Raw genomic sequence first — 26581 nt, forward strand, 5'->3', positions numbered from 1 at the left:
ATGGCGACTTTGAAGAAGAAATTTTTTTTGGTCAACTGTCCCTACGAAGTATTTGCCGTTTTCTTGATAGAAAAGACAACACTGGTATCCAGGAACATTGACTAAGAATATACAGAGTATTGGTGAGTACTTTTAAGAGGATTTTCAGTTACGAAAAGGTCGAAAATGGGTCATACCTGTAACGTAAAATGGTGGCCTTTTATTTTTAAGTTATGAATGCAGGTTATTCGCCCCCTACTTGCCAACTCGCCCCATGCCAACTCGTCTCGTCTTTTGTAACACGTACTCTTCTTAATCTTAGTCTTACGAATGAAGTTTGCTGAAATATTAACAGCTTAAAAGTAAACTTGGAAAGAATGTTGCACTTGCAACCTGAAGTGACGCCACTTTTTTTGGCGATCGTGAAGTGTAGGGCACTAGCTAGGATGATCCTAGCCTAGCCCCATAAATGTGGCCTATTTACTGGACTGCCTCCGTAAACATAGGCCACACATCCACATGTACAAAAACGTGTCGACTTTGCCAAATTTTGATTTTCACATTTAGACTTACTTTGTAGGTTTTTTTTGCTTTAGAAGCATTCTCACCCTCTATATAGGCTAATCATAGCTCTACTGAGTGGAGCGTTGAATTACGGGTACCCCTCCATACAAACGCTCCACCGATTTGCCATACTTTGGTAGCACTTACACGGTCGTCATGACGGTATGCATTTTGTGCATGCCCTATCGCGAGGACAAGGCCCAAAAAAAAACGATAAAGAAAATACAAATGAGGAAGACAGTAACCCTGGATAGATCCACACATTCATGACATTCCATAAGACCCCTCAAATTGTTTCAAACAACCGGTAATTTTGAAAAAAGAACAAAATAGTCTGAACTTACCGCTCACAATTAAATGTGTCTGTCGAGTTGCACAGTCTATTTCACTGACATGACTGATGCATAATTCATTGCGCGCGTGTGTGACGTCACTATTGAAGAAAAACAAGTCGCGCTTAATCAATGACTGTTTCATGTACTGATATGTGCCCCGCACCAAAAACCCACAGTCAGACGGCGCGGGGCACATATGACTACATGAAACAGCTATTGAGTAAGCGCAACTTGTTTTTCTTCAATAGTGACGTCACACACGCGCGCAATGAATTATGCATCAGTCATGTCAGTGAAATAGACTGTGCAACTCGGCAGACATATTTAATTGTGAGCGGTAAGTTCAGACTATTTTGTTCTTTTTTCAAAATTACCGGTTGTTTGAAACAATTTGAGGGGTCTTATGGAATGTCATGAATGTGTGGATCTATCCAGGGTTACTGTCTTCCTCATTTGTATTTTCTTTATCGGTTTTTTGGGCCTTGTCCTCGCGATAGGGCATGCACAAAATGCATACCGTCATGACGACCGTGTAAGTGCTACCAAAGTATGGCAAATCGGTGGAGCATTTGTATGGAGAGGTACCCGTAATTCAACGCTCCACTCAGTAGAGCTAGGCTAATCAGAAAGTGCTGCCTTTTTCAGATGTCTAATTTTTGTGAAATTTCATGTTGAAATTTTGATACGCAAACGTGTGCAAATGTATATCTGGAAATTTCACGAAAAATGGACATCTGAAAAAGGCAGCACTTTCTGATTAGCCTATATAGAGGGTGAGAATGCTTCTAAAGCAAAAAAACCCTACAAAGTAAGTCTAAATGTGAAAATCAAATTTGGCAAAGTCGACACGTTTTTGTACATGTGGATGTGTGGCCTATGTTTACGGAGGCAGTCCAGTAAATGGGCCACATTTATGGGGCTAATCCTAGCCCTGGTGGACTCCCTTTCCTCCCTACGTTACGGAGGGAGTCCTGGGTAACACAGCGCCCACAACCGAACAAAAACATTTCTGACCAATAATTTCAATATTTTTACCTTGTTGGAGAAGCTAATTTTTACGCCGTAGTATTCTATGTGTCCTTATCTGTTGGGTCGCTGGGTTCAGGAATTCCATATGGGATGCTGACTGACGTCAATTAGGAAAATAAACTCGAAAGCAACGTTAAACTTGTACGTGTTTTAGTCTCTTTTCATCAGTTTCTCACCGCCGAGTCTATTCTAGTCGTACATCATCATGAACGTCTGTGCAGCGTGTAGTCTGGTTCCATAGACCGGACAATTATTCTCGACGCTCATATCACATCTGGTCCGGGGGTAGTCCGAGTAACTTGGACCCAACTTATCGCCTTTTTTAACATTTTGGACATGGTCTGGCGATAGTGGGGTCCAAGCTAATGCCGCGACCTGGACAACATCATCCTGTCACTGTCCCAAACCAACATTTTCCAACAAAAAACATCAGATTTCACCTTCAAAACGGCCTCCAAATTACTAGATATGCCACCTGAAGTACAAGTAGACATCGATGATTAAGATGGTTGTACCTAAGTTTACTTACGATCCGGAAGAAAAGTGAAATTTTCCGTTCAATTCTGAAGACCCCCTCTGCCTAGGTTGTCGTTGTTGTGCTCACGTCAAAACTGCATGATACGCTGTGTGTACGCGTTCCCAATTGGGTAATGGTGTCTGACCTTGACCTCATGCAAAGGTCGTGACGGCGCGCTTGCGCACACATATGGAAAAGTTTCATGGCTAAAGTCTCAAAAAATCAGTTGTGTGTGTATGTGACCTTCGGGACACGCTACGCGTGTACTGAATGGGTCAATGCCCAATCATGCATTATGCATAACTCCTATGTGTAGCAAGTATGCGTGTGGCTAGTACCGAAGAGTCCATTGTGACAAATGGGTAAACCGCACCAACGCGTAACTCCAATAAACAACAGGTGTTTACACAGGCCTACACAATGGAAACATCGTCTTTCTCTATGGCAAAATACAGGACATAGTTAAAAACACAACAATGAAAATAAAGCAACCTGAAAGAAGATCTCACATGAATTTTAGCCATACGAAAATCCCAAATAAGTTACGGGCACTGCTGGGCTTGCAATCATGCACTTGAATTGACCACGCTGCGCACGTGCCGAATGGTATTCCCTATATAGTAATGGTACGGACCACCTTCACTGCACTTAACTTCTTCGACGAATTCCTTCAATTTCCTGTGGAAAAACCGTATAAGTTCATGTAGGATGAAAACTGCATGTGGCAAAAACATAGTAAGTGCCAATTTCATTTCACATATTACATATTTTTTTCGTTTAGAGCGCATAAAATACAGCAAATCCAGTCACATCCACCGCGCGGCTAGCTAGAAGCTACTCAGTGGACATGACGTCACGCGAATGTTATGCTAATCCCAGCGCTAGGTCATGACGAATACCATTGGATAGCAGAATGACGGGGTTCAAGTTTTCTTTCATTCCGACGACATTTCTTAGCCAATCAAAACGAGTTTTACATATGATATGGGGAGGAAACTAACGCAGAGAATGCCGGAAAACCCGCTGTCATTGCGTAATGCATTGCCGAGTTACTGCTTTGCAAACTCGCCCCATCTGATGCGTAAGGGTAAAACTGCGTGTGATTACACTAAAAAAGGACGCTCTGGTCCCTCGTAAAAGCGTTTTGAGAAAGCTGGTCCGACGACATTGAATGCTCTATTCGAGTGAAATTTTGGAATTTCGTAGGAAAATATATAGAGATTGGAATGCCGGGCGACCCCGGATTATATGTTTTTTCGTTTGACCACTAAAACCATTTTTTCACCGGTGGACCGGATTCGGAGCGACTGCGGCTAACCCGTTTTGTGCGTAACATGGAAACACGTCCATATCGGTGTAGCAAAAGAGACTACTTTTCCATATGTGCACTGCATGCACGGCAGATTCCCCTGCGCTGCGCCGACGTCTGTTTCCTGATGAAGAGTGCTGTGTAAGTTCGCGGTACGCCTAGGAGTCGCGCTGGCTAGCGTACCGCGAACTTACACAGCACTCTTCATCAGGAAACAGTCGTCGGCGCGGCGCAGGGGAATCTGCCGTGCATGCAGTGCATTGTGCGCAAGCGCGCCGTCACGACCTTTGCATGAGGTCGAGGTCAGACACCATTACCCAATTGGGAACGCGTACACACAGCGTATCATGCAGTTTTGAACGTGAGCACAACAACGACAACCTAGGCAGAGGGGGTCTTCAGAATTGAACGGAAAATTTCATTTTTCTTCCGGATCGTAAGTAAACTTAAGTACAACCATCTTAATCATCGATGTCTACTTGTACTTCAGGTGGCATATCTAGTAATTTGGAGGCCGTTTTGAAGGTGAAATCTGATGTTTTTTGTTGGCAAATGTTGGTTTGGGACAGTGACAGGATGATGTTGTCCAGGTCGCGGCATTAGCTTGGACCCCACTATCGCCAGACCATGTCCAAAATGTTAAAAAAGGCGATGAGTTGGGTCCAAGTTACTCGGACTAGTCCGGGGGACAGACTATGCCGCATGAATATGCAGTGCGCACGCGCGATTTGCTTAGTAACCACCCTCATACGCACGCGCACTTACTTGAAGGCGCGGTCGCTAATCCAATGACCGAGCGTGTTTTCGCGCCAGTTACCAGAAACACGTTTCGGCTTTGGTCATTGGTTGAGCGTTTTCGTGACATCAGCTGGCTGGAGTGACGTCACGGTTCCAACCAAAACTAAACAAATGAGGGCGCTAGCGTGCGTGCGCGCTTTCGGATCGTACGCACGTACATTTTGTACATATCATGTACATTGTACATGACGTACGACTCTGGGAATAAACTGATGAAAAGAGACTACAAACACGTACAAGTTTAACGTTGCTTTGGAGTTTATTTTCCTGATTAACGTCAGTCAGCATCGCATATGGAATTCCTGAACCCAAAGGCCTAATAGATAAGGATACATAGAGTATGTAGGCGTGAAATAAGCTTCTATAACGAGGTAAAACATAACAAAACTCTGGTAAAAATGTTGGGTGGTTTCATGTAGAGAATTCTTGCCCTGGACGTCAGTCGTATTGCAATGAAGACTTCGTCCAACCTGGGCTAGGATGATCCTTGACCTTAGCGTTATGTTTATGCATAATGCTAGTCTATAACTTGGACCCAACTTATCGCCTTTTTTAACATTTGGACATGGTCTGGCAATAGTAAGGTCCAAGCTAATAGTGCGAGCTGGACAACACAATCCAGTCACTGTCCCAAAAACAAACATTTTCCAACAAAAAACATCAGATTTCACCTTCAAAACTACTAGCTGGAGTTACCCAGCCCTAAATTTTATCATTGGGTTGTCATCTAGGGCTGGAGATAATTTTTCACGTAACCCAGCAGCGTAGGCAGGTCCCAAATTTTTTTTTGAAAATTCATCGTGGATCGTTTTTTAATTCAAGGACCTGTGTAATGGTTATTCCAGGCAAGTTTGGGGTGAGTTGCAGTTGCAATTAGTGTGTAACGGGGACAAACGCAATTTTTTTTGGGACCTGCCTACGCTGCTGAGTTACGTGAAAAATTATCTCCAGCCCTAGATGACAACCCAATGATAAAATTTAGGGCTGGTTAACCCCAGCTATTCAAAACGGCCTCCAAATTACTAGATATGCCACCTGAGGTACAAGTAGACATCAATAATTAAGATAGTTGTACTGAAGTTTACTTACAATCCGGATGAAAAGTGAAATTTCCCTTTCAATTCCGAGAGCTCCCCTTGCGATCTTGAATACGTTAAATTTCCGACTCGTGTTAATGTTTGAACGACGCGATTTGTTCTTCATGCCCAGCGTACATTCGATGGTCCCCGTATCCCGAGTTGGATTCCGTTACCGAGTGCGCGCGATGGCCGATGCATTGATAAGGCATTGTTCGAGACTTACATCGATGTGCCATTGCTTACCACGCGTTTCATGATCTTGGACTCTGCTCATCATCCGTTTTACTACTCCTAGAACTATGAGGCTCCACGTAGTGGAGCCTCATAGGTTCAGAACCCCGCAAAATTGTTGTCAGCACAAAACACTAATTAAGTACAAAAACGTCCATCCCAACCGAGCTTTTTCCCACAGAACCGCTGCACAGTTTGCCCCTAAACTCCGTACAATACCTCATGACATACTCACGTTATGTGCACCCAACAAACATCGGTGGATTCTGTCTGTTTTCGGCAAAAATGATGAAAAATGTGCCCTTTCCGCACTGAGCCAACCTAACACTTGAAATGAGCACGCGCGCAGAATGATCGCAGTCATTTTCGGTTCGATCGCTCGGAGCGCGCCGCGGGGGTATGGTGTAGGAGCGGAACGATAGTATGCGCATGCGTACAAGTGCAAGTACATGTACATGTACGTACCCCCCGCGGCGCGCTCCGAGCGATCGAACCCAAAAATGACTGCGATCATTCTGCGCGCGTGCACGTTTCAAGTGTCAGATTGGCTCAGTGCGGAAAGGGCATATTTTTCATTATTTTTGCCGAGAAACAGACAGAATCCACCGATGTTTGTTGGGTGCACATAACGTGAGTATGTCATGAGGTATTGTACGGAGTTTTGGGGCAAACTGTGCAGCGGTTCTGTGGGAAACAGCTTGGTTGGGATGGACGTTTTTGTACTTAATTAGTGTTTTGTGCTGACAACAATTTTGCGGGGTTCTGAACCTACATTGTATGAGGCTCCACTACGTGGAGCCTCATAGTTCTAGGAGTACCGTTTTACAGGACATGTTTTCTCCAATTCTACTTTAACTAAGATATTTAAAAAGTATCCATTTGTTATTAGTTATCTGGGATTAAAACTGCACGTCTTTATAGAGGTTAATTTCATTTTTAAATAATGTCAATTTGTATCTGAATACTGTTCACTTCAAGGCAGTTAATGTTATAGACATTTGTGATGGAAAGAACGTGCATGTGTTTATTGGGCCACACAGGGCCAGCGTTAATACGATTACATGTACAATGTATGTAGCCCTGGACCTCTGTATAATACTCTGCGCGCCAGATTTAAACTGTGAAATTAAGTGAACAAAAGTTGGGGTGACAAATTCATATGGGTCAGTCATTGCAAAAATGTTGAAAAGACATGAATCTGGGACTACTGTGAGTAGTCCGTGTATAACTTGGACCCAACTTATCGTCATTTTAACAATTGGACATGGTCTGGCGATAGTAGGGTCCAAGCTTAACCGCATCAATCAGCTGACACAATTTGGTCATTGACGCAAAAACCCAACATTGCCCAACAAAAACATCAGATTTCACCCTCAAAATGGCCTCCAAATTACTACATGTAGATACGCCACCTGAGGTACAAGTAGACATCGATGATTAACCCTAACCCACCTCACTCCTCCAAAATCCTCCTGGCAGTTTTGGAGGATTCTAGAGGATTGAGGATGAGTGGTGATTGAATCAAATGAGGATTCTGGAGGATTGAGGATGAATGGTGATTGAAGCACATGAGGATTTTGGAGGATTGAGGATGAATGGTGATTGAAGCACAAGAGGATTTTGGAGGATTGAGGATGAATGTATTTTGAGGCAGGACTGTCTGATGATTTTGAAGGATTTGGCGTTGGTTTATCCTTCATTTAAACACGAGTGCAAAATTTTGGGATGAGGAGGATTTTGGAGGATTGAGGATGAATGCATTTTGAGGCAGGACTGTCTGACAATTTTGAAAAATTTAGGCGGAGTTGCAAAATTTTGGAGGATTGAGGATGGTTGTAAGCAACAAGGGCCTAGGGGGTTAGGGTTAAGATGGTTGTCATGGTTTTACTTGTAGTGAAGTTCACTTACGATCCGGATGAAAAGTGAAAATTCCCATTCAATTCCGAGAGCTCCCCTCGCGATCGTGAACATGTTAAATTTCTGACTCGTGTTAAATTTTCGACTCGAGCCGTGTTGCATCGATTATGATAATGAGTAGAATGGATCTCGTTTGTAAACACAAGTACACTTTGAACGATAATAGGAGCTTTTATGGGCGGAAACCAGTTCAAGCTAGTTCCCGACTCCCTTTTAACGGGTAACGGGAATCGCACTCGGGATACGGGGACCATCGAATGAATGCTGGACCACATCGCATTGTTCAAACATGAGTCGGAAATTTAACGTGTTCACGATCGCGAGGGGAGCTCTTGGAATTGAATGGGAAATTTTACTTTTCATCCGGATCTTAAGTAAAATTTAGTACCTCGATCTTAATCATAGATCTCTACTTGTACCTCAGGTGGCGTATTTTGTTATTTGAACGCCGTTTTGAGGGTGAAATCTGATATTTTGGTTGGGCAATGTTGGGTTTTTGGGTCAATGACAAAATTGTGTCAACCGATAAATGATGTGGTTTAACTTGGACCCTACTATTGCCAGACCATGTCCGAATGTTAAAAAGGCAATAAGTTGGGTCCAAGTTACTCGGACTAGACTGTGAGAAACGTTTCCAATTTTGAAAGAAATACTGAAAATGGGGGGGGGGGGGGGAATTGCCACCTGATGCTACTTTATTTGCGAAACAGAAAAAAGGCTTTTTTTTTGGCTTAACTCGTACCTCGTTCCCTACAATTCATGTGAGAATTGTAGGGAATATGTTTTTTACATGTCACTGCATGTTTCCACCGCGTCGGTTGAGGGCCTCCTCTACGTCAACAGGCAGTAACATGTAAAAATTCACTAAGTTGGCCACACATTCGTCTATTAACCCTAACCCACCTCACTCCTCCAAAATCCTCCTGGCGGTTTTGGAGGATTCTAGAGGATTGAGGATGAATGGTGATTGAATCAAATGAGGATTCTGGAGGATTGAGGATGAATGGTGATTGAAGCACATGAGGATTTTGGAGGATTGAGGATGAATGGTGATTGAAGCACAAGAGGATTTTGGAGGATTGAGGATGAATGCATTTTGAGGCAGGACTGTCTGATGATTTTGAAGGATTTGGCGTTGGTTATCCTTCATTTAAACACAAAGTTTTGGTATGAGGAGGATTTTGGAGGATTGAGGATGAATGCATTTTGAGGCAGGACTGTCTGACAATTTTAGGCGGAGTTTAGGCGGAGTTGCAAAATTTTGGAAAATTTTGGAGGATTTTGGAGGATTGAGGATGGTTGTAAGCAACAAGGGCCTAGGGGGTTAGGGTTAAGGGAAGTAAAGTCTAAAATTGCATTTCTGATTCCTGTCCCTATATGAAGTCACAACAACAGTGTAAGTGGGGTACCAGACAAAGGTTCCTCACGGTAAAAAGATTGTTGAAGTCCCAAAAACAATCGCTGCGCAGGTCAGTGTGAGTGCCGCTAGGCCTACAAGAATTCAAGAAAACCTGGTACTGGTTCACATCAAATATACACTGGCCGTTTTCCCCCTGAAATTGAAATCTAATTGCTTTATTTTTCCTCTTGATTTTCGCAATTGAAGTTACATGTACTCACCAGTATAATAACCAGGAAAACTAAAAACAAAAAGGTCACAGTGTACGAACCATGGCATCAAAATTCTGCAGTTATTTCAGGACAAACTCTCATGAGAATTACCGGATAATTCATGCATTTAAAAATTGGTTGTAAAAATTAATATAGGCCATCATGTTTTAAAATGTACTGAAATTTCTTCATTACAGATCAATTATCCTCAAGACAATCACCAGTCGCCAACCCACCTGCAGCTGTTAGATGTACCCACCCAGGCACCAAACCTTCACAACTGTCCATCGACTGTGGAGTATCATGCCAGTCACAGCATGGTCACAGGAACCAAAGACACAGGGTAAGTGCTTGCTTTTTTGGTGAATGACGCCGGGGTGTTTTTTTTGGTGATATACCCATTTGGCAACTTTGTATCAACTGGTTTGAAAAAGAAAGATATTTTCAAGCAAAAATGTGTGAAAAAAAAACGGACTTTGATTCCAGGATAGCTTTTTATTGAGTAGACTCCATGAGACGTGCACAAATTGATTTCTTGTTTGATCCTAAGGGTCACGCCTGTAAATAGGCCAAAATTTCGTCCGTCGATTTCATGAATACAGAGATGTGATTTGTCAGTTTTTTTTCCGGAAATCCGTTTTTTGGGGCCTCAAAAGTCCACCAACATGAATCATGTGAATCTGTTGAGAAAATAGCGGGGTAGAATGTGCTAATTAATTATTCATAATGAGTTTTGCTTGCCGAAATATCCGAAATTTACTCACGGATATTACTTCGTTGATCGATATATTGCATGCACATATTGGATACCCAATGTGAGAACGAAGTTGAAGACCATGCGTTGCTGTTAGCGTGTTCATGTGATCTTTCGCTCGGGTCCGAGGTTGTGAATATATTGGTCTAGTTCCTGTGTCGGTACTCGAGATGCACGTGTTGCGCTGGTCAGGTGTACCAGACGTGGATCCAGGATTTTTTTAGACCGGGGGCACACTGTTGGAGCCAAATTATTTGCTCCGAGAAAAAGGTGCGAGTGCAGAGCGCGAAGCCCTTACGGCGTGGGGTCCGGGGCCCGCTTAAGGGCCCCGGGAAATTTTGGATTCTAGATGCTCTGTGGTGCAATCTGAGGCGATTCCTTGCTCCTTTTCGCTAAATTAGTTGAGCAAAAATTTTTAAGATTATAGGTTTTTTTTTTTAAATATCTTACTTTTACAATTTTTAAGTTACTGTGTGCTTGAAAGTCGAAAACCATGTATTTACGTCTTCCTATTTTCTTGCATTCTATTTTGGAAAAGGAATTGTATTGACTTCGTTTTGTAAACTGTTACAACGATGGGTTGTGGCATTTTCTCCGAGGACTAATGCGAGGGCGGATCACGCCTGTCTTACGGTGTGGGGTCCGGGGCCCGCTTAAGGGCCCCGGAAAATTTTGAATTCTAGATGCTCTGTGATGTATTCTGAGGGGATTCCTGGCCCCTTTTCCCCTGAGTTATTTGAGCAAAACGTTTTAAGATTATAAGGATGTTTCTCATTGGTTTATAATATACTCTTGCGTTAACAAGCATTTTAAGTTTCTTCTGTTCTTCGCTTGTTTAACTTAACATTTTCGTCTGCATAGTTATTTTCGTGCTTTGAAACGGAATTGTAAAGACTTAGTTTGTAAACTGTTGCAAGGGTGCGTATGAAGGCATCTGTCCGAAGACCAATGCGGAGCGCGAACGTCTTTCGGCGTGGGGTCTGTGGGGAAATTTTGGATTCTAGATGCTCTGTGGTGCAATCTGAGGCAATTCCTGGCCCCTCTTCCCCGGAGTCATTTGAGTAAATTTTTTTAAGATTATAAGATTGTTTTCATTGATTTAAATATACTCTTGCTTTTACAAACCTTCTCAGTTTCTTCTGTTCTTCACTTGAAACCTTGTATTTTCGTCTGCATATTTTCGTGCATTATATTTTTCATTTTTAAGGAGCGCGATCGCGCAGGCGCTCCTACTGCGCTCCTCGACTGTCTTGAAGGAGCGCCAAAAATAGCGCTCCTCAAAAATCCAAAAGAGGGCTCGTCAAACACGGGAAGTTTAAAAATAAGAAGTGATAAAAACGCAAAGGATTTTAAGTCTTAAGCTACACGCTCATTGGTATAATGCCCAAACTCACGTTAGTATGCCGCTGGACATCGCTAAAAATGAACGAACACCGAGCTCGTACGTATAAGATCGTGTGTGTACAGCGGTTGTATACTGTGCGTGCACAATCTGTATGTCGCATAGAGCTGCATGAAAACACGTGGGCCCGTACGTGCTAGTGCAGCAATGACTGGTTCCCGCTGCGCCGCGCACTAAGTCCCAATGAAGGCATGATGAAAATGCGGTAACCAGTCAACGTAATAGTCGCGAGCGGTGCAATGCACCGCCTGCCGTACAGTGTTTTGCGTGCAGGAATAGACATCGTAAAAATGCCAAGAAAACAACGATTGAGAAGGACGATCTTTGCAAGCTTATTCACAAAACTTGATCTCTCTTGTCTGTGTATGTATTTCCCGTGTTTATGAATTTATTTTGAGGAAGTTTTACTGGTACGGTATGTGATGTGAAACGATGCAGCGTGTTTCACCGAAATCCTATACCGTGAAACGAGTCTCATTGCCGGCCCACCACACACAGTGCATCACAAACGCTCGTACTAGTGTGAAGTTCAGACGTTAATGTTAGCCAGTTTCTCGTCGTGACGAGCATTGTGTATATGGCATACTTGACCTGCATTTTCCATTATTTTTAAGATTATCGACGGCAGATATTTTCGATAAAACTTAAGGCAAGTTTGTGTCATTTTGAGGCCCTTTTTGTATAGCTTTCGTAGAGCAATTGAAATAGTTCAGGCTGAAAATTTCATATAATTGTAACGAATCTGAAAGCAAATTTTCAGTTGCTTTATGTGCCGTTTATTAACTCTCCATTTTCCAAGTATAATCAAGTGATGAACCAACTGACAACTGTATTAAAAAATGAAAGCCTAAGCATTAATCTCCATTTAGTTAGTTTTTTAAAATAAATTTTACCTTGTCTTACAGTTACAAAAACGAAAAAAGTAACGCAACTTGAGCATATGTTATTATGCAAAAACTAATAATAATGCAGCCCCTTGAATAAATCCTTATATTCAAAATAAAACAAAAACAATGGTAACCCGTCGTTTTACCGCTGTTTATCCGTAGATTTTAAGAAACACTGCCGAGTTAAGTTATGAATATGTTTATGTAACAGCAAAGGATCACAAAATTAAATCCTTTCCATCACAATAAATTATTTTGTTGAAAAATGCATCTTTAACGGTGCGCTAAATTTCCGTAAACATTTTATGTACACAAACGAGTTATTTCTGGCTTGATGATGTCATTATTAAAAAAACGGGAAGTGAATACTGATTTAGTTCACAATGTTTATTGTGAAGTTAAATAACGTATGCAAATATGGAAAATATAACTGTATGTATTTATAACACCTAACTTATGGTTTCATGACGTCACTAGTATTTGGAATCAAAAGGTTAACATTAATTGTTATGGTATTGTTAGTTGGGCTACGAAGATATATGACATGGATCAAATGATAGAATTCAATTTAAAATATGATTTTTCTTCTTCAAATTCTCATCGACGTAACTTCCAGTCTGATGACGTCATGAATTTGAAACCTTGCTAAATTATCTGTGGTTAATCAAAGAATATCAAGGGGCGATTGGTAAAATTGGAACTGATGTTCTTCAGATTAAAGAAAACAAACACAATTTTATGTGCCGCTACGGGGCGCCCTTTCAGATTATGACGTCATCACTGTTTTTGTGACTTGCATTTCTCACTAAACATTTGCATAATTTATATGTCTGTAGTAAAATGCTTCCACTTTTGCATTATATTCAGTTTTCATTGCACTTCCGGTAACCCCGGAAGTAAAGGTCAAGCGGTTTTGTGTCCGGGAACAAGAAATGTTTCTCACGGCATAGTCTACAACCTCACGAAAAAACGAACACGATACTCTATTTAGTTCAAAAGATATAGCACAAACTGTTTTGTCAAAATTTGCCCTTAAATCGCTTGTTATTTGATACCTGATAACGTCATGATGACGTAACAAAATGTATAGGCTAACATCTTCGTAGCATGGCACAAGTTCACACAAGTTTTTGTGATTGTACTGTAAACCATTCGGAAGAAATTTTGCTTTGTTTTTATTTCAGGCTAAAGTCTTCATTTTTAATTCACCTAACTTTGACCTTCCGGTAGACCTGAAAGTAAAGGTCAAAGGAGTTTGCGTACTGACAAAAAATGTTAAGCAATTAATGGTCTATCTCAATGCACAATACAAACATCATTGATTATTTAGTTCAAGAGTTATAGGTGAAAGTAATTGGTCACTTTTCCACCTAAATTACTTGTAATTTGATACCCGATGACGTAATCATGACGTCAGAGTAATATGCACCACTTTGGATGAGGGTCGATATATATTGAAAGTTACAAGTTCATACCATATACCGTTTAAGAGAAAACCCGTGGAGAAGTATTGCCCGGAAAAAAAAAGAAAGAAAGAAAGAAAGAAAGATTAATCGTAACAGATCCAAAGAGTGGTCGGGTTGTGCCCGACCACTCAAAGAAAGAAAGATTAATCGTAACAGATCCAAAGAGTGGTCGGGTTGTGCCCGACCACTCAAAAATGCAGTCATACAAATTTCTCCCTCTTTTTTGCATAATGTAAAATGCCCAAACATTTTAAAGAAATGTTCTTTTAATTCAGTCCAGTTGTAATTTCAAGAATTTGGGCCTATTACACGTGCATGTATTTGTAATTAAACCATCGGCAGATCGGCGGCGCAGCAGGACAAATTGTGTGAGACATTGCGTCTGGTCTTTACAGATAATAGACATCGGGCCTTTCGGCGCCATGATTGCAATTTCCACATGGTATGATTTTGATGGTGGACTCGTCATTTTGCTATGTGAAAAAAAAATGTTGATGATAACGTTGACAAATAGACATAAGGAATTGGTGTACATCTCCCGGCCTGGCACGGATGCCGGCCCGCCTCGCCACCGGCGAACTACGATCAAATGTATCTCGCTTGCAATTCAAAAAGTAACACACTGCGTTCTGTCTCGCATGTCTCGAGTGCTTAAACTTGCCTTTGGGCAATGAACTGCTGATTGTGTTTGTCCTAAGAACAAACAGATCTGTTTTAAGCACCAAACTTATCAGATTTGTATTTTCTGCAACGCGTAGTAACGTCAAAACCCAACTTTCTTCGTTAAAAAAAAACGTTTTATGGACGGATCCATCATGACCTTCAGGGGTGTTTCAGTCCTTCATTTAAAGAAAATCCAGGAGAGCTATAAATCGCTCTCCTCAAATTTTTGAGGAGAGCAAATCACTCTCCTTAAAATCTACGGATAAACAAAAGGTGAAACGACGGATTAACATTGTTTTTGTTTTGTTTTGAATATCAGGATTTATTCAAGGGGCTGCATTATTATTTGTTTATGCTCAAGTGGTGTTATTTCTTTCATTTTTGTAACTGTAAAAAGTAAGACAAGGTAAAATTTATTTTAAAAAAGATAACTAAATGGAGATTAATAAAAGGTTTGACTACTGCTTGCACTTTCATTTTTTAATACAGTTGTCAGTTGGTTCATCACTTAATTGTACTTGGAAAATGGAGTTAATAAACGGCACATAAAGCTACTGAATACTTGTGTTCAGATTCTTTAAAATTATATGAAAATTTTCAGCCTGAACTATTTCCATTGCACTACGAAAGCTACATAAAAAGGGCCTCAAAATGACAAAAACAAGCCTGAAGTATTATCGAAATATTTGCCGTCGATAATCTTAAAAATAATGGAAAATGCAGGTCAAGTATGCACAATGCTAGTCACAACGAGAAACTGTCTAACAATGTCTGAACTTCGCTTGGTACGAGAGCGTGCCGCGTGATGCACTGTGTGTGGTGGGCCGGGAATGAGCCTCATTTTTCGGTATGAGTTTTCGGTGAAACACGCTGCATCGTTTCACTTCATAAACCAGTAGTACTTCCTCGAAATAAATTCATGAACATGGGAAATACATACACAGACAAAAGAGATCAAGTTCTGTAAATTAGCTTGCAAAGATCGTCTTTCTCATCGATGTTTTCTTCGCATTTTTACGATGTCTATTCCGTCCGCCCTGCATGCAAAACACTGTACTAGACTACTTGCATGCACCGGCACACCACGTGCGACTATTGCATTGGCTGGTGTCCGCATTTCCATCATGCCTTCTTTGGCCCATAGTGCGTGGCGCAGCGGGAACCAGTCACTGCTGCACTAGCACGTATGGGCCAACGTGTTTTCATACATCAATGCAGCTCATACATGTAGCTCAATGTGATATACATGTATATACATGTAGATAGTGCACATACAGTATACAACCGCTGTACACGCACGATCTTTGACGGTATGTACGAGCTCAGTGTTCGTTCTTATATAGCAAAATTTAGCAGACTGAATAAACGTGAGTTTGGGCATTAATACAAATGAATAATACGTGTAGCTAAAGACTTAAAATCCTTGGCGTTTTTATCAATTCTTATATATTTAAACTTCCCGTGTTTGATGAGCCCTCTTTTGGATTTTTTGAGGAGCTCTATTTTTTGCGCTCCTTCAAGACAGTCAAGGAGCGCAGTAGGAGCGCCTGCGCGATCGCGCTCCTTAAAAATGAAGGACTGGTATTTCAAAAAAATTCAGGGTTTTACATCGTTTTTCGGATAAAGTCTTTACGAAAATTATATGATGACGTGACGTTGAAGAAGTCAATTAAAAACAAGGACATGTTTTGGACTCCGTGAAAAAGTATACTTTGTAATTCAAAAGCGCGTGGAACTGCTGGCAAATTGTTCTTACTAAAACACACCCTTGACCAATGGTGTGGTCCAAAGAGCAGTGCACAACGTGTGTTTGTCGCGCATAGCACATAAGCCGCACGTTCGTAGAGAATAAATCGTGTACGTTCGTATAAATCGCATTTAATAACGGTATATGCAGGGTAATACGTACGTACGTACGTACGGGGTATACGTACGATGGGATCACGGTTTATTTCGAAGCTTCTTGAGTCGAGTACGCAATGTTTGCAGGCTGATGTTTAATATCGGCGCTGGTATTTTTGTAAGGAGGTTCCCTCCTCCTTCCCTCCTTTTCTCTCACCTCCCCCTCTTTTTTCCCTCTTTTTATTCCCTTTTTTTTGGACTCAAATTTTACGGGGGGCACGCGGCCCTCCCCTGGATCCGCGCCTGTGTACAGACTAATATTACTCAGCGTGCACAATGGCATACAGTACAGTACAATCATGTGGATTATGGTTGCAGACCAGTAAATCTGTCCGAAACTGCCTACGCCGGCCAAATCACGATTTGCATGCCCTCAAAATCTTGAGTAAAATTTGAGCATGCTGTGGGCCATGAACTTGAGAGTTTGTAAACAATATGGATGGAAGCCGTGCACAGGACTGTGAGCTTGTAGTTCCGTTCAATTTGGATGAAATTGGGGCCCTTAAAGCGTTCTATTTTGCAATGGAGTGTAGGCATCGTTTTTCAAAATGGCGATGGGCTTCAGGACTATTTACAGTGGTGATCATCTTCGGATGGAAATTTCTCCTAAAAGTCATTAGTTGACTCCCCCAAAATTGAAAAGAAAATGAAAGATGATGAAATTAGCTTTAATTTGATGTGTGTTTCGAACACCTTGGAGAGTTGTGAGTATTTTTCCCGAATTTCTGAAGTGGGAGCATTTACCATTGGGGTCTATGGAAGTTTATTTACTGGTCTGTAACCTTATGCATGTTGTTGTTTTACATTCGTCGGCTAGGAGTGTTTGTGTACGTATGCTGCGCTTCCAACGGAAATCCTTCAAAAATGGCTGCGCCCGACAAGTCGATATTGTCGCAAGGAGATTTCAGTGCGAGAGCTTGATAAAGAAGTGAAAAATAAGTTCCGGTGGGAATGGTTTCGGGACTCCGTTATTAATGACGGGCATCAGCATGAATTTCAAGATAAAATAGCAACCGCTGGCAAGGTTTTTTGCAATGTTTGCAACGACATTATCAACTACGCATGCCGCGTATCCCATGTAAAACATCCAAAGCACATCAAAGCATGGCAAATACGGCGAGGTAACATGAAAATGCATGGTTCTCAACTTTGAGTACAGAAGAAACTTTATAAGAACAAGAGTACATTTTAACAAAGGAAGGAAAATTCTTCTTAAAATTAAAACAAATTCTGCTCCAAAATTTTAGAGGAAAGTGCCCAGTAATTGCCTCAGATTGCACCACAGAGCATCTGAAATCAAAAATTTTTCGGGGCCTTTAAGCGGACCCGGACCCCACGCCGTAATGGCCTTGCGCTCGCCGGAGCATGCATTTCATGCATAAAATTTTCAGGTTTTTTTGTCACAGACCAATCACATCCCTGTGAATAAAAGTTATACCCTCAAAATATTCTATATTAGAGAGTTTTGAGAGCCATAAAATTGGGGAATTGAAGAGATATGGTAATGAACCTCTGGCCCGGACTTGGGGCTTCCAATTTTGAGCATTTTGGATGCTATTGGGCTCGAAAGTGGCGCTATTTTGCCATGTTGTGGAGGGATCGTTTTTCAAGATGGCTACTTTTCCGCTTTGGGGAAAATAGGGGCCGTCTTCTTTGGGTGAGAATATCTCGAAAAGTCAAAGGTCAACCCACCCAAAAATGAAAAGAAAATGAAAGATGACACATTGATCATCATTTTTCTGTGCAGCTTGAATACCTGTGAGAGTTCTGAGTATTTTTAAAAGAATTTTGAAGCATGCGCATTTAGCACTAGTGTCTAAGGGATTTTTTTGCAGGGTTGCACCCTTAAGGCGCGTTCTACATGTACCTGCCAAGGTTAAATTATTCCATTGAAATGATCCTGTTACATTTATTCTTCTGACATTGTCAGAGATGAATTGTCAGGGGTACGCGCATGCTTATGTACATGTAGCAATTCAATTGTTTGCAGAAGTTATGGCGTCCCAAAAGTTTAGTAAAGGTCTCTTAAAGATCTGTCTTTTTTTCACACAGACTCTATGACCCAGCACCACCCTGGCAGCTTAGACCAGCATGATTTGAAAACAGCAGGATGACTACCCACCCATTTAGACACCATGTCTAGACACTCGACTTCTGTCAAGGAAAGTTCTACTGCCTGAAACGCAGCCAGACGTCGCGACAACATGCTGCCCACTGAACTGTAAGCTACATGTACTGCCATTGGATCTGATGGGCTTTCCGGTTTGAGTCACAGGAAATCTGAGACGTGGGACCACAGCCACTGACTCCTAAAACCCAACAAGGAAGCAGTCAGAGATGCACTGGAGATCTCTCTTTTCCGGGTTGCCATTCAACGACAACGATATCACTTCATAGGTGCTCCCTGTCTGCATTGACTGGATGGAATGTGTGAGCCACAGGTAGACCAGCACCAGCAGGAGTCTACAGGAATTGCTCCAGAATGACTTCCTCCTCAACAAATCTCTCCTGCTGGACACAAAACTTGTCTTCAGAGACTGCTCTTTTGAAACAGAACTCCATGCTTTGAAAACGGAACTCTTTTGAAAAAGGAACTCTCTTGAAGTGAACGACCATTTTATGTGAAAGAAGTAGAGGTCTCTCTCTCCAAGAGGTCACTGGAGGTCATTACAGTTAACCTCTGTGACCTGAGTTGCCTAGGGTAACCACAGTTTTACAGAAGTCTAAACTCTTGAAAAGAACTTGATAAAAATCTTCAATCACAGTATTCCATGACGAATCCACTGTCACCTATTGACACAGTTTGGAACAAGATCCCCTGAATTTTTCTCCTGCAAGAAATTTATGTTTTGATCCAAAATCCTTCAAAACAAAACATTTGTTCTTTGTGGATCCAAAGTTGATGTCACTCATTGCTGAGATCAAATTGAACTGCAAAATGGACGAGAGGCCTCTACATGTTACACGTAACCAGCTTCTTAATGCAAAACTTTTCAGGCCTTAAAAATATAAATATCCTTTTTTTTTCTGGTGAATTGATTTCCTTAATTTCATTCAGTGGCGCCACTTACATGTACATGTACTTGCCTGAAACTGCAGCTTATCACCAAAGCACTCAACAAGCAGAGCCACTGACTATATTTACAGCGCTGCATTTCTTTTTCCTCACCTCGTTTTTCCGAGAGCATTTACAAAAGAACTGAAATGTACGTAATCTTTAAGACAGATTCACTCAAAACGTATTCAAACTGAGGAAAACATTGCCTCCCAATAATTTTGATTATGCAGCTTTATGCTTTTAATAGAGAGAGCTGGTTACGTTAAATTTATATTTTATCTGAAATATTTGTTTATGGCATTGCCTGATTGGTAGTAGCTAGGTGCAAGATTGGTTTTCCTGGAACAAAATTTGACACACAAATGCAAACACATCTCTTTGAACCAAATTTTTCTATAATTAACACATTGAGCCCAAAATCTCTCTTTTGGACTAACAGTTGTTTCGCATTTAAACCAAAAGCTATTTGTTTGAGATTAAAAAAACAATATGAATGTCCTGACATCAAAAGCGGGAATTCTCTGTTAACTTTAAAATGCCCAACATTGCAAACGAGTACAAAAATCAACTTTCTGTTAAATCTCCAAATTTGTTTCAACCTCTGCATGGGTTTTTGATAGCTTTGATACATTTCCCAGTTGATCATAATTTAGCAGCTACTATCAGCAGCACTACCAATCTTGTACCCAGCTTTTATTTTATTAAGAATAGTCAGCACTGGTCAAATGTGTAAAGGCAGTGTTTGAATGAAACATTTTGTCTATATCACACATTTTCCAAATTCATCAAAATTGAGCAAACCCTAAGTTTACCATTTCAAACTAAAAACAAAACTTGTAAGAATAACAAAGTCGCTGTTATTTGACAGTGTATTACAGGCAGGTGTTTTTGTGTACACACCTATGTTGAATACTTTGAGAAAGCAGTTTTTGTTGGTTCATTTGACAGGCAATTTGAATAACACATTAATGTAAATGATCAAAACATTATCCTAACTTTAAAAAAGAACAGAAAAAATGTGCTTCCAGTGCTGGCTATACAATGTAAATTCTTTTATGATAATTTATTGAGTATCCCATATATACTTGACATTTTACCAACAGGCAATGTTCTGATACACTTGAGCCCAACGCATGCAAGTCCCCCCGAGGCGTGCACGTGTGGTGTTCCCCGCCCGCAGATGCCGGCTCGTCTGGTGAGTTGCCCCTATCTGCATTGACGATTGGTCTTTTGTTCAAGGTGTGTGCTTGCTTCCTGATCTTGTGGTCTGGATAATCGTGGATGACTTGGTCGACTTCAACATGGTAAGGATCCTTTTGAACTTTGACAATTAGTTTGCCTTTCTGCAAAGGAGATGTCGTTTTGGCCGTTTCTTACTGAGTGTTGCTGTGGAAATTATGTACCATCTATCAATCTGGAGACTGCAAATCTAGAGATCAATCGAGCATCTACTCTTGATGTCCTGCTTGCATTTCAATAGTTCCATGGCATCATGTTGATCCAAATGATCTGCTAACAAATGGATACTGTTGTTGGTACCTCTGATGTTCTTCAAGATGATAGGATTTTTGGACAGGTGTTTCAGCCGCTATTTATGTGAATAACTTCCATGGTATAACTCTGAAATCTCATTGCCTTTTATTGTATTGACATGTTCATTCAGTTCTCTCATTGAGTGTGTTCCAATCTTAGACATGCACAGATAAACATGGGGAAGTAATCTCTAAATGAAATCAGTACAACTTTACTGAATCATATCGCGCTGTACATGATAAGTGAGCTAAAAGTAAAACTGATGCATAAAATTGCACAAGTCAAAAATTTTCTCTTAATTCAGCATCTAATGCATCACTAAAATCCATAATTTAAAAAGTTTGTCATTTTTTGGCAACAACTATTCTAAATTTGATGAAAAAAAGGAACTTTTTGCCATATCAAGTATAATACTTTTCTAATTAAAATAATTCAAGATTCTAGTTCTGGTTTGAACCAAAAAAGAAACGAAATCGAAAAATGAAAGTCCTGAATTCAAAGCAACTTAAACTCATTTTTAAAAACCACTTTGCACTTCAGAAAACAAATGAGAAAAATTTTGTCTCATAAATAAATTGGTGAATGGGCCAGTGCCATCATATTATCAGAAGAGCAGTTGAAAAATAAAATAGAAATGAAAAGACATTATAAAGTCAGAATGAAAAAGGATAGAAGGCCAAACTCTTGAAATTGTAGGGGAGAAGTCCTGGTGTGCAGAGGGGGAGAACCATGCTGCTTCCTGGCCAGATGGAAGATGTGGTGGACAAAAAAGGCCCCCTGCATCCTAAAGACAGAAGCTGTGGTGTCAGACACAGGGAACCAGTCCTGCCAGATGGATCCATGGTAAGTTTAATTGAAGTTTTCTAGAATGAATTCATGCACTGTGTACATCCTCATTGCTTGCTAAACCTACAGTAGAATGTGTATCTCATGGCTAGGAGTAAACGCTATCTGTCTGCATTACAGGAAAACAGTATTGTGCATTATAGTCTTCAGTCTGTGGCAATACCAATTAGCGTTAATCTGACACACAGAAGTGAAAGTTAAGAGTAATGTAGGTCTGTTATTTGTCATTCAGAATTAAAATTTGATCAAGGCAATTGATCGAATGAGTCCTACAGTAATACAGAGATGCAACCAGTGCACTGGTGTGCAAACTTCTCACTCAATCTTTCTGGACTCAGCACTCACTGCAAGTACTCAAAGTGCTGCTACCCAAATCATGGTCGAATGTCGTGACCTCTGCACTCCAATCCTATGATTGGATAAAACCTTGGGTTTGAGCAATCACTGCAGCCTCCTATAGATTCATCACCTACCTGATAGGTGGTTGCATGGGGGAATCCCCTGCCAAGTCTCTGTTTAACAGGACCTTTTTGTGATCATAAATTTGTGATCTCATTTTTTCAAATGAGTTCATTTCTCTGCAGTGAAACCCAAGCATCCATGTGTGTTGTGAGCGATCCTAAACTGCAATTCCCTTTCAGTGAAGTCTAAACTCTAGGCTTGCAGCAAAAACTGTCTTTCTGATTACAAAAAAAGTTGAATTATTTATCTAGTTTCCTAGATTCAAGCGAGAAACCTTTTGAGCAAAGCTCACATGAGTAATTTGAGCAGCATAGTTTTGCTGCGTTCTTTCAGTGTGTTACTGAAACATTCATTTTCATATGAAAAAAGTTGAATATTACTGCCAAGGTGCAGTTGCAAGTGAGATATGTGCACTGTTCTCATATAGAAGCTAAAACAAATGTTATTGCCTCATACCAACCAAAAAATCCTAACTGTATCTCGTTTGTATACAAAGAAATAGCCTTTTACAAAAACAAAAAAAGGCATTTAACGTTTGAACGTGATCTTGAGAGTCCTGAAAGATCTTCACCTTAGCTCTAAATGTTCAGATTGTCAATATTATTTCAGTTGATGTATGTGGACATTTGTCCGCTGCCTTGTGGAAGAAAAATGTAAATATAGCAGCTGAGAACTCAGCTCAAAGCAAAGTTCACCTGGACTTCATCTGACTAGTCTCACCAATTAAGTTAGTACATACTCTGAAATTGAGCATACGTTTTGTACATGTACATGTCAATGTTCATGTACAACATGGCCTCAGACAGCTGTAACTGAATCTTAATCAGATGTCAGACCATTTTATTATTTCTTGCTGAGAAGTAAAATCGATGAGTAGATTTTACAAAACTAAAAAAAGTTTGCTCTGAGTTGGACGAGTTTGGTTTCATTTCTCATGCAACCAAATCCGCAAACTGTTCACAAATCCTTCAAAGATTTCTGAAACCGAAAGTGATATGGAAACAATTTGTTTTGTATTGCCAGCAAAAGGAATGCAATTGTTCTATCTGGTATGACTCGCAACTTTACAAAGTAAAAATTGCCAAGCCATTGATTGTAGCAAGATGGCTGTCTTAAGTACTGTAAGTAAGAATGATTGTGAAAGTAACTTCTAATACAGTTTCCAAAGGCATTTGTTTACAAACTTTGATAACCTTATTCAGTTTTGACCCCAGCCAAACCGGTAATGTTAGGAATATTGCATTTTGGCATGACGGTGTAACCGTTGTGTTTCATTTTGTCAAATAAGGTGAAGATCTTTCAGGACACATGTTGGTATTGCCACAGACTGAAGACTAGCTATGCTCCATGCTTGAACCCTTTAGTGACCACACTTCTCTCATTGTGCATTGCACTTTGCAATGTGCATTTTATGATGCAAATATTGTGAGGCGTCACTTTCCAAATTCAAACATTCAAATTCTCAACTTGTATCTCAATGACACTCTGTACCTGTAGTGTTGTACAATCAGATTTTTTTAACCAGTCAATTTTCATGTGATGCTGAAAAAATGTTGAAAATGTTTGTCCAGTGTGGCTACTGCGGACAATTCAGTTCTGGTCACCTCAGGCCACTGTGGTCACTAAAGGGTTCAAAACGTCCAAGGTTCTTTAATTAATTATTCAGGTCAGTTTAAGATCAGTTTTGTCTCAAGAGGCGTTGATAAAATGTACATGTACATGTAGGATAGTTTGTTGTGTTGGGACAGTTAATGTCGTTAAGAATGCAGGTATTCTTAGTGCTTTTGGTTATTGACAGTAGTCAGTAATTTCAAAAAATTATTGAAAATGTAAACTCCAGGATATGTTCTTGTTTCATGTTAAACCTGAAGACTGTTTCTCAGAAAATCATTGAATAGTTGTGCAGAGTGAATAGTCAATAAAACCAGGAGGAAAAAACAATGAACATGAATGTGATTAAAACAGGTTAAAATTAGGTCCTCAGGAAATTTGCAAAATTGTATTCTTCTAAAAGTCAACGTTTTTTAACATTTAACACTTAGTATTGTTTCCCATGAACAAGCCAGACCATTACTCAGAAAATCAGTGACTAGTTGTGCAGAGCAAATAGTCAATAAAACCAGGACATAAATTGCGCATTAATGTGATTAATGATGACAAATCATTGTAGCGTCAAACACTGATAACCAGGTTAAATTGGGTAATAAACAAACTTGCATAAATTAAAACAAGTTAAACTGTGAGACACTACACTTTTGTGAGAAACCAGACAGGGCCGATTTTCGAAGTAAAAATGCCAGGCACTTGACTTAAGTCTCAGATTTGATCTACATCTTTTCGTGACTCAATCAGTGAAAGGACTAATACATGAATTAGGATATCTTAATAACTGTATTAAAAATGAAATCAAGTGACTTGCAGTTCTCGGAAAATATCAGTGAGTATGAAATTGAACTTAGTGCCATGATTTCAGTATATATTGTCCTTAGTTAGTAATATACTTGGGGTTATTTTTTTTTATCTTCACAGGGTCAATACGTACAACCCCCAAATTAAGTCCATACTTGTATTCTCAAAATAAATGAACCTTATTTCTAGAAAAGTTGGATAGGCAAAAGACATGTTTTTTTATGGACATGTTTGCAGACAGGAAAAGTTGCAAAATTCATAATTTCTCTAGGGTACATGTAGGTTCAATCAAAAAAAATCTCAAATTGTATACATGTTCATGTCAAAGGTTTGAAGTTAATGTTCTGTCTTGTCTTAAAAGGTGGTTATAGGCAGGCCCCAGAATAAACCTTGAATACAAAATTGGCAGTTTCGGTGATCAGATATCTAGAATAACAGATACATGTACATGGAACAGATACATGGAAGAACTTTGCTGTTGCAGTTCTGCTTTTCCAGTGGAATTACTTTAGACCGTACTTACAATTTACAAAGAAAGCAAAATTTCCTAAAAACAAATCTGAGAAAACAAACTCGTTTGTTAAGTCATCAGTGTCTCACTGCAATTCTGTGCCACATATTCAAGGTGTCGTACCGTCGTTGAATGTTTGACTTGAAAAATAAAGTCAGACTTGCCAGGACAGAAGGCAAAAAGAACAGTGCAAAAAGACTGTGGAAAAAGTCAATTCACTACTTAATGTTTCAAAGAAAATGGGGGAAAAAAGCTTAGAGATGTGTAGATAGCCTGCACAATGTATACAGGCCGGCCCCTTGAAATACTCTCATATTGAGTTTATACATGTACATGTAGGCAATGTCATGTGTACATGTACATGTACAGTCTCTGCAAATGCTGCAGGTACATGCAAATGATTTACATGAAGAAATTGAATGATTGATCTTTTCGAAATTGAAAACTAAGATTGGAGTAATATGATCCATTCCTTGGTGGTGATGAAACCAAGAAAATGTCTTGTCCTGTATAAAATAATGTACATGTAGGCCTACACTTATAAATGGTGTGGAAATTAAAGGTAGGGTCTGATTATGTCGTGTTGACTATGTCGTGAATCCATCATCATCTAAGAAACTGCCATTTATTCATTTGTCCTGGGGCCTGCCTAGGTTTGCATGTGAGCATAAATGTGCAATATCTGTTGTAATGTAGGCATGTAGCAGTATGTTTACTCTGAAATGCCATGATACACATTTAGGTTTAGCGAGCAAAACAGATGAGGATGTATGTTGTCGTTGTACAGTGCATGAATTAATGAAAACTTCAATTAAACTTGACCATGGATGGCGGGACAAGACTGTCCCTGTGTCATGATGCCACAGCTTCTGAGGATGCTGAGGGGCAGATTGCCACCACATCAACAGTGGCGTAGCTAGAATGAAGGAGGGGCCACAAGAAAACAGGAGGGGACAAATGGAAATCCCAGAAATGTTCATGTTGGGCAAACTAGAGAACATGTGTGTAATTTTGACCATTTGGATGCACATGTTCACTATACATGTTCTCAGCTACATGTACATGTATTTTTATACATGTCGGCCCAAAAAGGCCGAGTACGGATTTTGAAATCTTTTTGTCCAATCGGACAGACAGCCCCCTTCCTGTATCACATGGAAGGCCCCTCCCATCCCCATTTGCTACGCCACTGCAACATTGGCCACGGAACAGCATGGTTCTTCTAAAAAGATGCACGTCAACCTCCCAAATTTAAAAAAAAAGAGAGAGAAATATTACAAAAATGTCCAAAACTCTTGAACACAAAATCTTGTGTCACA

At 40.2% G+C, this 26581-nt stretch overlaps 1 long non-coding RNA gene across 1 annotated transcript; it reads left to right on the top strand.

The window, feature by feature from the left end:
• Nucleotides 1–26201, top strand: LOC119727477. Its single transcript, XR_005270970.1, has 3 exons — nt 1–122; nt 9567–9712; nt 18496–26201. It is a non-coding gene; the product is annotated as an uncharacterized LOC119727477 (long non-coding RNA).
• Nucleotides 26202–26581: the final 380 nt, after the last annotated feature.

The sequence above is a fragment of the Patiria miniata genome, unplaced genomic scaffold (assembly GCF_015706575.1).
Source record: "Patiria miniata isolate m_02_andy unplaced genomic scaffold, ASM1570657v1 HiC_scaffold_20, whole genome shotgun sequence".
In the NCBI taxonomy this organism is placed as follows: domain Eukaryota; kingdom Metazoa; phylum Echinodermata; class Asteroidea; order Valvatida; family Asterinidae; genus Patiria; species Patiria miniata.